The sequence below is a fragment of the Schistocerca serialis genome, chromosome 9 (genome assembly GCF_023864345.2).
Source record: "Schistocerca serialis cubense isolate TAMUIC-IGC-003099 chromosome 9, iqSchSeri2.2, whole genome shotgun sequence".
In the NCBI taxonomy this organism is placed as follows: Eukaryota; Metazoa; Arthropoda; class Insecta; order Orthoptera; family Acrididae; genus Schistocerca; species Schistocerca serialis.
Genome location: NC_064646.1, coordinates 90,494,060 through 90,511,832, shown reverse-complemented (window position 1 = coordinate 90,511,832; position 17,773 = coordinate 90,494,060). Strand labels below are relative to the sequence as shown.

The window sequence follows — 17,773 nt, the reverse complement described above, 5'->3', positions numbered from 1 at the left end:
CTACTTAAACCTAACTAACCTAAGGACATCACACAACACCCAGCCATCACGAGGCAGAGAAAATCCCTGACCCCGCCGGGAATCGAACCCGGGAACCCGGTGTCAATTATTCTACTTGTTATTATTTTCGTATTCCGACGATTTACTTTCAATCCATATTCTGTACTCATTAGATTATTCATTCCATTCACTTTCACTAAGGATGCAATGTCATCAGCGAATCATATCTTTATATCTCTTCACCATGAATTTTAATTCCACTCCTGACCTGTCTTTTATTTCCGTCATTGTTTCTTCGATGTACAGATTGAACAGCGTGGCGAAAGGCTACATCCCTGTTTTACCTCGTTTTTGATCGGGACACTTCGTTCTTGGTCTTCCACTCTTATTACTCCCTCTCGTCTCTTGTACATGTTGTATATTACCCATACCTTCCTGTAACTCATCCCTGTTTTTCTCAAAATTTCGGACATCTTGCACCATTTAGGATTGTCGCACGCATTTCCAGGTCGACAATTCCTACAAACGTGCCTTGACTTTTCATTTGCCTTTCTTCCATTATGAGCCGCAATGTCAGAATTGCCTTTATCTTTCCTAAAGCCAAACCAGTCGTCATCAGAGTCCTCCCCGCACATGTCAGCTCTCGCAGTCTTCGGAATTTTTCAAAAAGTCGGACAGTATACAGCTGGAGTCTTAGAGTCTTCACACCAACGTGAATAAGCGTTCTGTTCTCATTTTCCCAAATGATTTTAGAAACTCTGATTGAATGTTACTGTGTTATTTGATCTTAAGCCTTCTAAAGCTCTTTCCAACTCTTACTTTAATACTGGCTCCCCTATCTCTTCTAAACCGTACCATGTTCCTTCCTCTATCACATCAGACAAATCTTCCCCCTCGTAGAGGTATTTAATGTACTCTTACCACCTATTTACTCTGTCCTCTGTATTTAACTGTGGAATTCCCATTTCACGTTAATATTACCACTCTTACTTTTCAGTTCACCGAAGGTTCTTTTGACTTTTCTATTTGCTGAGTCAGTGCTTCCGACAATCATTTCTTTTTCGATTTCTTCACATTTTTTCTAAATCTATTTCGCCTTAGGTTCCCTGCAATTGCTATTTATATCAATCCTAACTGAAATCTAGTTATGTATTCCTGAATTTTTGTACGTACTTCTTCCATCGATCGCTGAAGTATTTCTTCTGTTACTCGTATTTTCTTCGCAGATATCTTCTTTCTACTTGTGTTGGTCTTTCCAGTTTCTGTGATTGTTGCCTTTCGTGATGTCCATTTCTCTTCAACTAAACTGTCGACTTAGATATTTCTCATCAAAGTATATACAGCCTCAGCGAATTCCAGGCATATCTCCTCATTTCTTAGTACCTTCGTATCCCACTTCTTTATACACTGATTTTTCTTAACTGTTCTCTTCAGTCTACTCTTCATGACTACTACTTTGTGATCAGACTCTCTATCTGCTCCTGGGAACGACTTACAATCCAGTCTCTACGTGATGTAATCTAACTGAAGTCTCCCAGTATCTTCCGGTCTTTTGCAGGTACTTGATCTTCTTGTGATTTTTGAGCAGAGTACTGGCTACTACTTCCTGAAATTTATTACAGAACTCAATTAGTCTTTCGACTCTATCATCCTAGTACCAAGCAACAAAGACAATATCAATTGCCGTTATACAGGTTTATTTCGAGGCAACCAGTTTCGACTTTTCACTACGTCATCTTCATGCAAAAACTGCTCCAACACAGTAACCTTCGTGCTACAAATATAGCAGTGCCTTTAACTCTAAGGTTACTGGATTGGAACAGTTTTGGCCTGAAGATGACTTAGTGTAACGTCGAAATTGCTTGCCTAGAATTAAATCTATATAACGGTGATTGGTGTTGTTTCAATTGAACATTGAACAGCCTTAGTCCCATACTCCACCAGAATATGGAGTTACATATAGAAATCCTTGTCTTCTTTCCACTTCACTTGATTGAACCCTAATACATCCAGCTTCAGCCTTCGAATTTCTCTGTTTCAGATTTTCTAGCTTCCCTACTACGTTCAGACTTCCGACATTCCAAGCCCCAACACGTAGAACGTTATCTTTTCGTTTGTTATTCAGTCTTTTTCTTGTAGTCACGAGGCCCTTGGCAGTCCCCCACTACTCTCCCGGAGATCCGAATGGGGGACTATCACGGAAACTTTTGCCAATGGGGAGATCATCACGATACCTTTCCAGTTACAGGCCGCATGTCTTGTGGATACACATTATGTGTCTTTAATGCAGTGGTTTCCATTGCCTTCTGAATCCTCACGCCGTTGTTCATTGCTGATTCTTGTACCTTTAGGGGCAGTTTCCCACCGCAAGGACTAGAGAGTGCCGTGAACCTCTGTCCGATCCGCTGCTCTCTGTGACAAGGCCGTTGGCAGAATGACGGCGACTTCTTAGGCAGGGTGGATTCGACTGCCAATGCTAGCGCAGCTATATGTCGGCGACGTTCTATGCCTTGGTTTGTTGTCATCCTAGTCGTACAGTTCACCATGGCCAGAGTTTCTGCAGTATGTCTTCGTGCTTGCTATCCCTATCTTGGCCACCGAATTCCCCGGATCTCTCTCCAGTTGAGGACGTTTGGAGCAATATCGACAGGGCCCTCGAACAAGCTCGAGTTTTTGACGATATAACGCCGCAGTTGGGCATAATATGACAGATATCCGCGAGAATGACATTCAAAAACTCTATCAATGAATGCCAAGCCTAATAACTGCTTGCATAACGATTGTTAAGCTCCTCCTCAAGTATAAATCATATATTTGTTCTGAAATTGCCCTCATCACACATACCGATTTCCGTCCCATTTGGTTAATCTACACGTGGTGCGTCCTTTTTTCTTGTCTGAGAGTATATTTTTGAATTCCTGGGGTCGGTGGAAGTAAGTAATAAGCCTCAGTTCAGATGCAGTTGGAATAATCAGTTCATCTGTCATACTGATAGTAACCTGTGGTTTCGTCGACAGGAATCAGTCAGGTCTTTCAATCATTGCCTATATATTTTGTTATTCTAATCATTTTTTTCCCATTTGTTGTGTTTTGATTCGGTGCGTCTGGTTTGAGTGCGCGAGACGAGTGTTTTCTCTTGTATGAAAAGCACTTGTTGCCTGCGAAGACAGTCCTCAAAATGTAGCTTGGTTACATAGAAGTTAGAAGAGGTTTACTAGCAGGTTGGGACTGTTGTTTCCGTATGAGATTTTACACGAGGGTTGGTATCGGATAGCAATGGTTTTCAGCTGAGAGCTCTTCCCCTCTCTCGCTTGCGTGTCAGGTGGTCACAACAGTCGCTTGACTCTTGTTCAACTTCTTGGTTAGTCAGGTTGTGTCTGTTGTAGATACTCTGAGAAGTGAGTACAGGTATTGGAATGGTGCTGGTATACTTCGTTTTATAGTGGGGTTTCGGGCAAAAAATGCTAAAAGAAACTTCACCTTATTTTTTAGAGTAAAATTTAGTATGTAGTCGAGTGTTTCAGGTTTTTTCATGAATGGTACTTTGTCACTAGGCCGTTTGCCTACCAAGAGGGTTGGTAACACGAAGGAACCATACTTAGTTAGGTATTTCATGAAATTATTTCAGCCTCAGTGCTATAGATAAATTGAAGGGTTCTACTTGCGCTTGGTGAGGCTTTCGAATTAATAACTTTCAGATTTTTTAAATGGACTTTTAATTACATCATTGTTTCACTCAAGTTTTCGCTAATCACTGTATTTTGCTTTAGTAGTCCTTCGTCAGTATTCGCACTTTTGTTGCTTGTCTGGAATTCACGCAATATTCCATTAAGATGTGGTGTTTCTGCCTAAGTAATGGTGTTTCATAGTCCGCATATTTTGGCAGAGTTCAACCATGTGTTTGTTCTCTAGACTATATAGAAATGCTTATTCGTATACACTATTAAACTGTGCCACATCGCCTTTATAAAATGAATAACAATTCGTGTAGTTAAATATTACCTTTCCTTATTTCCGTCATTTTTAGGTGATTGTTTGTGCGTGCCCATGTGCTAGTCAGATTACACTGTGACTGGCTAAAGATTTCGGTAATTGATTGCTCTCTATCATTGATGCACTATGAGAACCTTTATGTGTAGTGGGATTCTATTTAATTTTATTTTATTTTTCAATGTGACCAATTTTCTAGACGTTTAAACCCGTTCGTTATGATGACTTGCTTCCCTGCCCAGTCAGCAGTAGTTTCACTTGATACAGTGGTGTGCAAACTTCTCTCTTGTTTGACCTATTTTTGTGGGAACGATCAGGTGTTTGATATCGTACTTAATCGTTTTCCTTATGAATCCTTGAGTTCTCTTCCCCGCCCTCACGTGAGAATTCAGTGGTTCCAGTTTCCATTTGAAATAAACCGGAGGACATTCCCCATAATTCCACGTCTATGTTTAATCTTATTATGACTGCACATTATTGCCTTACCAGTATTGAGTTCACATGAAAATTTCCATTTCTGTTGGAATTGAAAATAAATTTGATTCGTGATATCTTAAGCAAACCCTATGTCTCTACTTTTCAAGCAATTCCCACACTGTCATTCAGATGCTATTAATGTAAAACGCATTTGGCCAAAACTCAAATAAACTAATGTTGCGTTTCCGTCATGTAAATTAAAATTGAATGCTGCAAATCCTTGACGTATGACTAAAGATAGTGAATTTGTCCCCCAGTAGGACAAAGTATTGTACATCTGTCTGAGTTCCTTACAAGGATAAGACTGATATAAGATACAGACAACATCCAACGAAGGGCTCATTTTGCCACGGGATCATTTAGTCGGTGCGAGAGCGTTACCAAGGTGCCCGGCAAACTAATGGCAAACGTTTCAAGAAAGACGTGTGCCTCACGGAGGCATTTACTGTCGAAATTTCGAAAGAGCACTTTCCTGGAAGAGTCGGGCAACATATCACTTCGTCCAACATATATCTCGCGAAATGTTCACGTTGGGAAAATGGAATGGATGATTTCGCTACAGATTGTATCGAGCGGATGGACTTGTACGGGTATGGAGACAACCTCAAGAATCCATAGATCTGCATATCAGCAGGGGTTTTTCTATGTGTTACAGGCTCTGTAATGGTGTGGGGAGTGTGCTGTTGGAGTGATATAGGACCCCGATACGTCTAACGTCCGGAATTGCTACAGACTGGCTCCAGGATCACTCTTCTATATCTACATCTAAATCCATACTCCGCAACCCACCTGACGGTGTGTGGCGGAGGGTACCTTGAGTACCTCTATCGGTTATCCCTTCTATTCCAGTCTCGTATTGTTTGTCGAAAGAAAGATTGTCGGTATGCCACTGTGTGGGCTCTAATCTCTCTGAATTTATCCTCATGGTCTCTTCGCGAGGTATACGTAGGAGGGAGCAATATACTGATTGACTCCTCGGTGAAGGTATGTTCTCGAAACTTCAACAAAAGCCCGTACCGAGCTACTGAGCCTCTCTCATGCAGAGTCTTCTACTGGAGTTTATTTATCATCTCCGTAACGTTTTCGCGAATAGTAAGTGATCCTGTAAGAAGCGCGCTGCTCTCTGTTGGATCTTCCCTATCTCTTCGATCAACCCTGTCTGGTACGGATCCCACACCGGTGAGCAGTATTTAAGCAGTGAGCGAACAAGTTTGCTGTAACCTATTTCCTTTGTTTTCGGACTGCATTTCCTCAGGATTCTTCCAATGAATCTCAGTCTGGCATCTGCTTTAGCGAAGATAAATTTTATATGATCATCCCATTTTAAATCAGACCTAATGCCTACTCCCAGATAATTTATGGAATTAACTGCATCCAGTTGCTGACTTGCTATGTTGTAGCTAAATGATAAAGGGTCTTCCTTTCTATGTATTCGCAGCACACTGCACTTGTCTACATTGTGATTCAATTGCCATTCCCTGCACCATGTTTCAATACGTTGCCGATCATCGTGCATTTCAGTACAATTTTCCATTGCTAAAACCTCTCGATATGGTACAGCATCATCCGCAAAAAGCCTCAGTGAACTTCCGATGTTATCCACAAGGTCATTTATATATATTGTGAACAGCAACGGCCCTACGACACTCCCCTGCGGCTCACCCAAAATCACTCTAACTTCGGAAGACTTCTCTCCGTTGAGAATGACATGCTGCGTTCTGTTATCTAGGAACTCTTCAATCCAATCGCACAATTGGTCTCATAGTCCATATGCTCTTACTTTGTTCATTAAACGACTGTGGGAAACTGTATCAAACCCCTTGCGGAAGTTAAGAAACACGGCATCTACCTGGGAACCCGTGTCTGAGTCTCGTGGATGAATAGCGAGAGCTGGGTTTCACACGATCGTCTTTTTCCAAACCCCTGCTGATTCCACAGAGTAGATTTCTAGTCTCCAGAAAATTCATTATACTCGAACATAATACGTGTTCCAAAATTCTACAACTGATCGTCGTTAGAGATATAGGTCTATAGTTCTGCACATATGTTCGACGTCCCTTCTTGAAAACGGGAATGACCTTTGCCCTATTCCAATCTTTTGGAGCACTATGCTCTTCTAGAGACCTACGGTACACCATCGCAAGTAGGAGGGCAAGTTCCTTCGCGTACTCTGTGTAAAATCGAACTGGTATCCCATCAGGTCCAGCGGCCTTTCCTCTTTAGAGTGATTTTAATTGTTTCTCTATCCCTCTATATCGATATCTACCATTTTGTCATATGTTCGACAATTTAGAGAGTGAACTATAGTGCAGTCTTCCTCTGTGAAACAGCTTTGGAAGAAGACATTTAGTATTTCGGCCTTTTGTCTGTCATCCACTGTTTCAGTACCATTTTGGTCGCTGAGTGTCTGGACATTTTGTTTTGATCCACCTACCGCTTTGACATAAGCCCAAAATTTCTTAGGATTTCTGCCAATTCAGTACATAGAATTTACTTTCGCATAGTCCTCCTCACACTACATTTCGCTTCGTGTAATTTTTCGTAGTCTGCAAGGCTTTGGCTATATTTATGTTTGCTGTGAAGTTCCCTTTGCTTCTGTAGCAGTTTTTTAACAAGTTTGTTGTACCACGGTGACTCTTTTCCCACTTTTGCAATCTTGCTTGGCACATACTCATCTAATGCAAAATGTACAATGGTTTTGAACTTTGTCCACTGATCCTCAACACTATCTGTACTTGAGATAAAACTTTGGTGATGAGCCGTCAAGTACTCTGAAATCTGTTCTTTGTTACTTTTGCTAAACAGAAAAATTTTCCTATCTTTTTTAATATTTCCTTTTACTGCTTCAGCTGGCCACCATGCTCCCCAGACATGAACATTATTGGGATGTCTTGCAACGTGCTGTTCAGGAGAGATGTTTACCAGCTCGTACTCTTACGGATTTATGGACAGCCCTGCAGAATTCATGGTGCCATTCCCGTCCAGCATTGCTTCAGACATCAACGGAGTCCATGCCACGTCGTTTTGTGGCGCTTCAGCGTGCTCGTGTGCGCCCTTCACGAAAGTTGTCAGGTGTACCAGTTTATTTAGCTCTTCACAGTATATCCGATAACCAGTAGCATACAGCCTTCTTTCATTATATGCACCTGTAGAAAGTGCTTCCCACTATTGAAAAACTTTGGGTCTGCAGCGATAAAAAGTGCTTTCACATATTTTTTGTCTTATTGCGTTTATGTCCTTGTTTTATAATCTAACCGAACTTCAAAAACCCTCTCGTCGATAAACAGTTTTTTTCGTCGACCTCTTCACTCAGGAGAAATCTGTCTCAGCCTGAATATTGACCTTTCACTTTCGGGACGGAATAAAATTAAGGTTTACGATACATTTTTGTGTAAAAACAGTTTGTTCTAAGAGAAAAAAACTACACAGAATAAGAATATCCCATTATGTGCCTTGATTCTGCAAGGTAAACACCTCTTACGTCTTATGAAGGGGATTTTGTCCAAAATTCTCTCGTGGTCTCTGCCCTAATTTTGTTGATAAGGAAATGCTCTTCAGTTCGAAAGTCAAATTGTAAATTGCAACTGAGTCCCTGAAAAGCTTCGTCACTGTTGTCCCTGAGGGCGTGGACACACGGTCATTACTACGTAACTGGCAAGGTTATCAGCTACTGCTGAATCGTATATAAGACAAGCGCAGTGGACTGCAACAACACAGCGAATCTCTCGCACGAGCTGCCAGTAGCGGTAAGTCTCCTCGTATAATTCTTCTGTTGTCTACAAAGAACGCGCTGATGGTATTTCATGTCTGGCAGAAAGTAGATGAATCTATAACAACTCATATTCAACTCTGTTCTCTTTAGAAGCAAATGTATAGAAGTCTTCGTACCGGTACTTCTCATTCCTCTGTCGGGACAATACTCTGTGTGTGTGTGTGTTAGTGTGTGTGTGTGTGTGTGTGTGTGTGTGTGTGTGTGTGAGTGTGTTAGTGTGTGTGTGTGTGTGTGTGTGTGTGTGTGTGTGTGTGTGTTGCATGTTTGTGTCCTAAGTTTGAAGTACAGAAATAAGTTTTTTCTTAATAACAAATGCGGTGCTGCTTCGTCATTCTATAGCTGTGGTACGTAGTACGCGTCTATGTTGCATTTTACCTCTCAATGTAATTTGTGGGTCTGCCACAATACCTCAGCACTGTTTTAACTTTTCGAAGTCTTTTGCAATTTATAACCACACCTATATTCTGAAAATGGCTGTAATGTTATTTACGGCCGGAGAGTGCCGCTTAAGTGCCTTATGACTTTGCCTGTTATTAGCGTAATTTTACCCTCCCGGATGCTACAGAAGCGATACATAGGAGCAGAACAATGTTCACTCCTACCTGGAAGCCATTGCTTGCGACTGTGTAAGTACGTTTTCTCGAAATGTTCTACGTCTTCATTTGACTGTCTTACAAGAAACAGTTCCACATTTTAACTACAGAACTGTTTACCTCCTATATAAGCCCAAGTATTACTCGTCCTTTGCAAGATTGTAATGTTGATGCATTAAGTTGTTCTGAAAGCGGTGCTGACATTCAAGACAACAAAAGGCGGGTTAAAACCTGTGAGCTATCAGGGGAAGTTAAACTTGCATTACTGAGGAACTGTTTCACCAGGTATCCAGTCTAGCTTACAAAATTCCCAACCAGACTAACATTAATTATAATATTTTAATAGTCATCTTATGACAACCGGTGATATACATATATATAAAAAGAGAATGTAAAAAAAATAAATAAATCTTTTTATATTTGGACATTTACTTTAACATTGATCATTGTTCCGTTAAAATTTCAGCATAATAAACTTGATTCATAACTAAACTAGTGCCTTATTTAGGATTGTGAAAATGTGAGTTTGTAATCTTACGGAACACATCAAATATGGAGCCAAGCTTGGGAGACTGCATACAACACTGCATTCACAAAATTACACACGAAGAACGTTGAAACATATGCAACAGGAAATTAACCACAATCAACCGATTTAATTTTCACCCAAAGAAGTTAGGTTCGTAGCGCAATCCTGTCTATCATGAAATTACCACACACTGGTATACTAAATTCATACTAACTCTCTGTGATATCTTCCCGAAAAGAATAGCTGAGAGCTACTTTGATGATTACACCACATGCTTCACGTGGTCAATTTGGTTTACACAAAGAGTGTAACTCCACAATAATTTTGATAATTAAAAGAAATTACATCGAAACGCAATTTACAAAAGAAAAATCTCGAACTGGTTACTATCGTCTTACTATTAACCTGATGGGCCAAACAATTGTATGAGCACGCGGTACTGGTCTCACAAAGTACATCCCACGTGGGTTGAACATAAAGAAAAGTTGCTATATTGAAAAACATTGTCAAGACGAGACGTTTTAATCTCATACTCATTCGCACTTAAGATTGATGATCTTAGTTAGAGTTACGGATCATCAACACGTGATTCCACTTTACTCACAAAGTAGTGACAAAGCAACTACTGGAAGATATTCTGAATTTCACACTCGAATTACACTGCGTTGCAATTTTAGATAACATTAGATATTTTAGATCTAAACCTGAAATAAAGGTGATTAAATTTTCAGTTAGGCTGAACTTAAGAAATCCATTGTCCTATGGACTTAGCAGAGACGCGCTTAGCTGGAGATCTTACCACTTCAGAAGCGCGCCATGGACAAACTGGCCTGGGCCCCAACCGAGGGTACGTCACAGGTACAAACGGAAGTGCCCATAGAGGCAGCTTCCTATACCAACATGACAAGGGACGGACAGGACCATACTAAGGATAGAAACCTCTTTGCTTTTAGAAAGCGTAGCTACCTGTTCCGACGTTGGTCCTACTGTTCTGTAGCAGGCAGGTTTGTCTGCTACCATCGAGCATGCAGCTAGAAATACATTTGCTCATTCATCCTTTCACACAGAAGGGAAGGGAGATGACAGTATCTTATCATATACAGTATATAAAAAAAAGCGGATGTAGGTTTCATATGAGACGGTGTGACATGAATTACATATAAACTGTGTTTTAATGTGTAGTAGTGTGACAGATCGTTCTTCTTTATGTGGAAAAGTAAGACGTTCCACCGCTCAGTCTCCTCCCAGATAGTCAGAAACACCACAGTAAATTTAGAAGTTGAATGTATGCGCCGGCAGGGATGGCCGAGCGGTTCTATTCGCTACAGTCTGGAACCGCGCGACTGCTACAGTCGCAGGTTCGAATCCTGCCTCGGGCATGGATGTGTGTGATGTCCTTAGGTTAGTTAGGTGTAAGTAGTTCTAAGTTCTAGGAGACTGATGACCTCACATGTTAAGTCCCATAGTGCTCAGAGCCATTTGAACCATTTTTTTTAAATGTATGCCGTAAATGACAACAGTTTTAAGATTCTAGCATGAAAGGAATCCAACAGAGACCGTTCAAGATATTTTTTTCTTTTTTTGTTACCAAGAATTGTCCCTAATTGCTTTAGGCATCTTCAGCGGTCTACAGAGATATTGAAAAAAATTTGTTTGCTTATCCATAAATATTTAGTTTTGCGACACATAGTGCTTCATAGCAGCATTTTAGGTTGACCTGAAATTAACCTTATTTACGTTGTTAAGAAAATGATTAGCACCATTTGCTTTATAGAGGAGTGAGAAGGTTTAAAATTATCATGTGAAACATGTTTCGTAAGTGACGAAAATAAATCTCCGAATGCTAACAACGTAATTTCTCTTACACGGTACTGCGAGTCGATCATACTTACGACTCACTCGCGTTGCCCTTCTGTTATTAGTTCTCCGTCAACGTTGTTTCAGTCTGATACGCTTCCAACATACATTAACAATATTCCACTGCAGCCCATACAAATGATTGGTAATCATTCTACTTCGTAGACATATTTAGGATTTCCTACTGCTCTGAAGGTAAGACACTACGTCGGTGCGTGAGAAACAGCGTTGCATTCGAGCTTCGTATTCGAAGCGTTCACCCGCAAGTGGGGCACCCTGTCCTTCAGTATGACAACACCAGATCGCACACCAGCGCTGTTACACTTGCAACAATTCGAACCGTTGGATTCACTGTCATCGATCATCCCCTGTACACTTCCGAGTTGGTCCCATCCGACTTTCATTTGCTTACAAAACTTAATGAACACCTGCGAGGGCTTCACTTCGATAGCGGTGCATGCAGAGATTGAGATTGTTGCTCTTTCAACATAGTCAACCATTCTACAGTGACGGTGTCAGCAAACTGGCCTCTCGTTGAGAGAAAAGTGTTTGCCGCCAGGGTGGCTATGCTCAGAAATTAATATGTAGACAGGAAGAATAAAGACGCAGAATATTAATAATGTTTGCTTTATTCAAACAGCTTTCACAAAACAAAAAAAAATGAAATTAATATGTAGACAGGAAGAATAAAGACAATTAATATGTAGACAGGAAGAATAAAGACGCAGAATATTAATAATGTTTGCTTTATTCAAACAGCTTTCACAAAAAAAAAAAAAATTCGGAGGCATTATTTCTCAGCATACCCTCGTAGCTGTCAAATACCTAAACTACATTATCGATTGTCGAATGTAATTGAAAAAGTATGTAGTTAAAAGGACATGACGTTTCTACGTTTCATGGAGAGCACAATTTTCTCTTTATTAGGAGTTAGCTGTTAATAATTGTACCAGATTTCGTAAAATTCTGATTCGATTTTACTTCCTTTTTATTTGGGGGGGGGGGGGGGTAGGGTCACTTGAGGACTCATCTCCTACTTGACTGAAGATGCACGTAACAATCATTGATAACACGAATATTGGGTATTTGTGGTAAGGTCTTACGGAACCAATCTCCTGAGGTCATCGGTCCCTAAGCTTACACACTACGAAATCTAACTTTAACTAACATACGCTAAGGACAACACACACACCCATGCCCAAGGGAGGACTCGAACCTCCGACGGGGGGGAGCGGCCCGAACCGTGACAAGACGCCCTAGACCACGCGGCTGCCCCGCGCGGCTAACACGAATGCTAGTTGTCCTACCAGAGTTGATTGTGGAGGACGCAAAGTTATATCTGTTTCTGTGGATGTACATTCTCTTCAGTATTCATGGCTACCCCAATCCATGGCACCATGTGCTAAGTTCACCAGGAAGTCTCCGTGGTATATGTGTTGTTTGTCCTTAGGAACTTAATTTTATTTTATTTATATCATTACGACTGACTTAGTTCGGGAATTCACCTGCAGAGAGCGAGACTAGTCCGATGGGACTGCAGTTTCGTGAATCAGTTCTAACGGTTTTCCGGCAAATGGAAGAGACCTATAAGTCTTCAGAGTCCCCGCAAGAGGTACGGTTAAGCTTCCATTTAGTCTCACTTATTAATTCTGTATCTAAACCTGTTAGTATTCGGTCGTTGCCAAGCAGCTGTCGAGCTTTAGGGATCTCCCCGCCCTTTCATTTTTCTTAGCAGTTATATGTGCATTTAGTTGTGAGAGGACTTTTACATTCGTTTTCACATTTGTTCCTGTTTTTGTGTTTCATATAAGAGTAGGAAACTTATTGTTGTACCAGAGTGTCAACTGCATTTGATGCGTTTCCTAAGCCGAGACGGTACAACAAAAGACTACTTCAAGTTACAACAAAATACTTGAGGTTTTGAGATGGACACTCTACACTACGATTTTACTGCAACAAGTAGTGAAGCCCTTGGGCATTGCATCTTGTACAGTAAGAAACGTTTTCCGTTACTTCTTGCTGAGGTTTCACGCTCTCTTTAGTGCCTGATTTAGATTGGGCGCTCTTTCTTAAACATCGTGCTAAAATTTTTTGTATTATGATGGATTCCTGCCGTGTTTAACTGTTGCCCACAGTATATAATTTCAAAGCGGCGTTCAGCTTCTTTTATGGACTTTGAACGCAACACTGCTTCTGTATGCTCGTAGGTGAGTTAAGAGATAACTAGAGTAGTTCACACGTTAGAGCAATGTGGGACGCTAAAATCGCGTTACGTGCGGCGGCAATTGGCGTACTCGGACAGTGGTATTCTGTGCTCGTGGCAATACCTCAACAGGTTGGGGTTGTGGTTGTCTTCAGTCCAAAGACTGGTTTTATGCAGCTCGCCACGATACTCTGTCCTGTGCAAGCCTATTCAGCAGCCAATAACCGCTACAACTTACGTCTTTCTGAATCTGTTTACTATATTCATCTCTTGGTCTGTCTACGATATTTACACCCAAAACTTCCCTCCAATACTAAACTGATGGTCGCTTGGTGTCTCAGAATGTGTCCTTACCAAAGGGTCCCTTCTCCCAGTCAGGTTGTGCGATAAATTTCTTCTCTCCCGAATTACATTCAGTAGCTCCTCATTAATTAAGTGATCCAATCTTCAGCATTCTTCCGTAGCAACGTATTTCAAATGCTTATATTCTCTAGTTGTCTAAACCGTTTATCGTGCATGTTTTACTTCCATACATGCCTACACTCCAGACAAATACCTTAAGGAAAGAACTCCTAACACTTCAGTGTATATTCATTGATAACAAATTTGTCTTTATCAGAAACGCATTTCATGCCGTTGCCAGTCTACATTTTAGATCCACTCTACTTTGGATATCATTATTTTGCTGCCCAAACAGTAAAACGCATATACTATTTTACGTGTCTCTTTTCCTAATCTAATTCCTTCAGCATCAATTGATGCTGAAGGAATTTCTCTCGAGGTCAGCTTCTACCAGTTTTTCCATCCTTCTGTACAGAATTCGTGTCGATATTTTGCAGCCATGTCTTATTAAACTGACAGATCGGTAATTTTTACACCTGTCATCACCTGCTTCTTTGAAATTGGATTTACTACAGTCTCCTTCATGCACGAGGATAATTACTCTGGCCGGCCATTGGTGGCCGAGCGGTTCTAGGCGCTTCAGTCTGGAACCGCGCGACCGCTACGGTCGCAGGTTCGAATCCTGCCTCGGGAATGGATGTGTGTGATGTCCTTAGGTTAGTTAGGTTTAAGTAGTTCTAAGTTCTACGGGACTGATGACCTCAGAAGTTAAGTCCCATAGTGCTCGGAGCCATTTGAACCATTTTTGATAATCACTCTGTCTTGCACGCCACATGTAAGGGTTTTGTCATGGATGGCTCTCCCAAGACTACCAGTAGTTGTGATCCACGTCGTCTACTCCCGGGGCCTTGTGTCGACTGAGACCTTTCAGTGCCATGTCAATTTCTGCTTGCAGTATCATATGTCCCACCTCATCATCGTCTACGACCTCCTCCATTTCTATGACACTGCATTCCAGATTTGTCTCCCGTTTTCAGACTCCCTATATTCTCCTTCAGTCTTTCGGCTTTCCTTTCTTTGCTGAAGACTAGTTTCCCAGGTGAGCTCCTGATAATCATAAAGCTACTTCTCATTTCTCCAAACTCCTGTCATTATTTGTAGGCGCTATCTATCTTTCCCCTAGTGAAACATGCTTCTAGATCCTTACATTTGTCCTCTAGACATTCCTGCTTAGCCATTTTGCACTTCCTGTCAACTTCATGTTTTAGACTTTTGTATTCCGTTTCGCCTGCTTCGTTTGTTGCATTTTCGTATTTTCTCCTTTTATCACTATCTCCCCTGTTATCCGAGGATATCTGTTAGGCCTTACCTTTTTACCTGTTTGATCGTCTGCTGCCTTCAGTATTTCATCTCTTATAGCTACCCATTCGTCTTCCACTTTGTTCCTTTCCACAGTTCTAGTCAACCGTTCTGTAATGCCCCATCTGAAACATTCAACAGTCTCTGGTTCTTTCAACTTATTAAGGTCCCATTTCCTTAATTTCCTACCTGTTTGCAATTTCTTCAATCTACAGTTCATAATCAATAAATTGTGTTCAGGGTCCACATCATCCCAGGAAACATCTCGGAATTTAGAATGTGGTTCCGAAATCGCGGTCTTACCATTAAGTAACAAATCCGAAAACTTTCAGTGTCTCCGGATCTATTTCACGCATGAACATTTTTTTCTTTTCAGTCATCAGCCTTCTAACTGATTTGATGCAATGATGTGACCCGTCACGAATTTCGATCCTATGCCAAACACTTCATATCGGACTACCGCTCGCAACCTAAGTGCTCCGTTATCTGCTGGATGTATTCCACTATTTGTCTTTCTCTACAGTTTTTGTCCTCTACAGCTCCTTCTAGTACAATGGAAGTCAGTCCCTGATGAATTAACAGATGTTCTGTCATCTTCTCCCTTCTCCCTGTCAGTGTTCAAAAAATGGTTCAAATGGTTCTGAGCACTATGGGACTTAACATCTGTGGTCATCAGTTCCCTAGAACTTAGAACTACTTAAACCTAACTAACCCAAGGACATCACACACATCCATGCCCGAGGCAGGATTCGAACCTGCGACCGCAGCAGTCGCGCAGTTCCGGACTGAGCGCCTAGAACCGCTCGGCCACCGTGGCCGGTCCCTGTCAGTGTTCTCCACATATTTCTTTCCTCTCCGATTCTGCGCAAAACCTTCTCATTCCTTATCAGTCAACCTAATTTTCAACATTCGTCTGTAGTGCCACATCTCAAATGCTTCGATTCTCTTCTGTTCCAGTTTTCCTACAGTCCATGTTTCACTGCCATACAGTGCTGCGCTCCAAACGTATATTCTCAGAAATCCTTTCCTCAAATTAAGGCTTATATTTGATATTAGTAGACTTCTCTTGGCCAGGAATGCCCTTTTTGCCTTTGCTAGTCTGTTTTTGATATCCTTCTTGCTACGTTATTTTACTGCCTAGGGAGCAGAACTCCTTAACTTCATCTGCTTCGTGATTGGCAATCCTGATGTTAAGTTTTTCGCTGTTCTCATTTCTACTACTTCTCATTACTTTCGTCTTTATTCGATTTACTCTCAATCCATATTCTATAGTCGTTGGACTGTCCATTCCATTCAGCAGATCATGTAATTCTTCTTCACTTTCCCTAAGAACAGCAGTGTCATCAGCGAATCGTATCATTTATATCCTTTCACCTTGAATTTTAATTCCACTTCTCAACCTTTCTTTCCTTTCCATCATTGTTTCTTCGATGTACAGAGTGAACAATAGGGGTGAAAGACTACGTCCCTGTATTACATCCATTTTAATCCGAGCATTTCATTCTTGATCGTCCACTCTTATTATTACCTCTTAGTTCTTGTACACATTGTGTGTAACCCGTCTCTCTCTATAGTTATCCTTATTTTTCTCATTACTTCGAACATCTTGCACTATTTTACACTTATGAAAGCTTTTTCTAGATCCGCAAATCCCATGAACGAATCTTGATTTTTCTTTAGGCTTGTTTTATAGTTCTTAAACCAAGTGTTAGCGATGATTACATTACGCTCTGTTTAAAAGTTTGCCAGGAGGTTTCCTGTTTCATTCCTTTCCCCCAGTCCATATTCACAAACTATTTTTCACTCTCTTTTTTTCCTACTATCGAATTCCAGTCCCCCATCACAACAACATTTTCGGCTCCAGTAACTGTCTGAATAATTTCTTTTATATCATCATACAATTCTTCAGTCTCTTATTATTTGCGAAGCCAGTTGGCATATAAATTTCTACTGCTATGGTAGGTATGGGTTTCGTATCTATCTTAGCTACGATAATGCGTTCACTGTGTTGTTCATAGTAGCTTACCCACACTCTCATCATCTTATTCATTATTAAACCAACTCCTGTATTACCCCTCTTTGATTTTGTATTGATAACCCTGTATCACCTGATCATGAGTCACCTGATCAGAAATCCTTCCGTCCTGCTACCGAACTTTACTAATTCCTACTACATCTAATTTCAACCTATCAGTTTCCCTTTTTTAAGTTTTCTAAACTACCTGCCCGATAAAGGAATCTAACGTTCCACTCTCTGCACCAGAGAATGCCAATTTTGTTTTTTCAGATGACAACATCCTCCTGAGTATTCTCTGCCTGGCGACCCGAATGGGGACTATTTTACGTCTAGAATATTTTACCCAAGAGGATTCCATTATGATTTGATGTCCAGTAAAGCTCCATGTCTTCGGGAATAATTACGGCTGTATTTTTTCTTTGCTTCCAGCCTTTCGCAGTACCAGTAAAGCAAGACCGTTTTGGTTGGTGGTACGAGGCCAGATAGGTCAGTAATCCAGACTGTTTCCCTTGCAGCTACTGAAAAGGCTGCTACCCCTTTTCAGGAAAGACTCGCTTGTCTGGCCTCTCAACAGAAACCCCTCTGTTGTCGTTGGACTACGGTACGGCTATCTGTACCGGTGAGGCACGCTAGC

The 17,773-nt window shown here is 41.1% G+C and overlaps 1 protein-coding gene across 1 annotated transcript in view; it reads left to right on the top strand.

Annotated features, from left to right (window-relative positions):
* Positions 1-8,189: 8,189 nt before the first annotated feature.
* Positions 8,190-17,773, top strand: part of LOC126418445 (cytochrome P450 6k1-like) — a 39,389-nt gene continuing 29,805 nt past the window's right edge. Inside the window, exon 1 of the mRNA XM_050085210.1 lies at positions 8,190-8,213. The gene's annotated coding sequence lies outside the window, so the exon portion shown is untranslated. The remainder of the gene's footprint in view (positions 8,214-17,773) is intronic.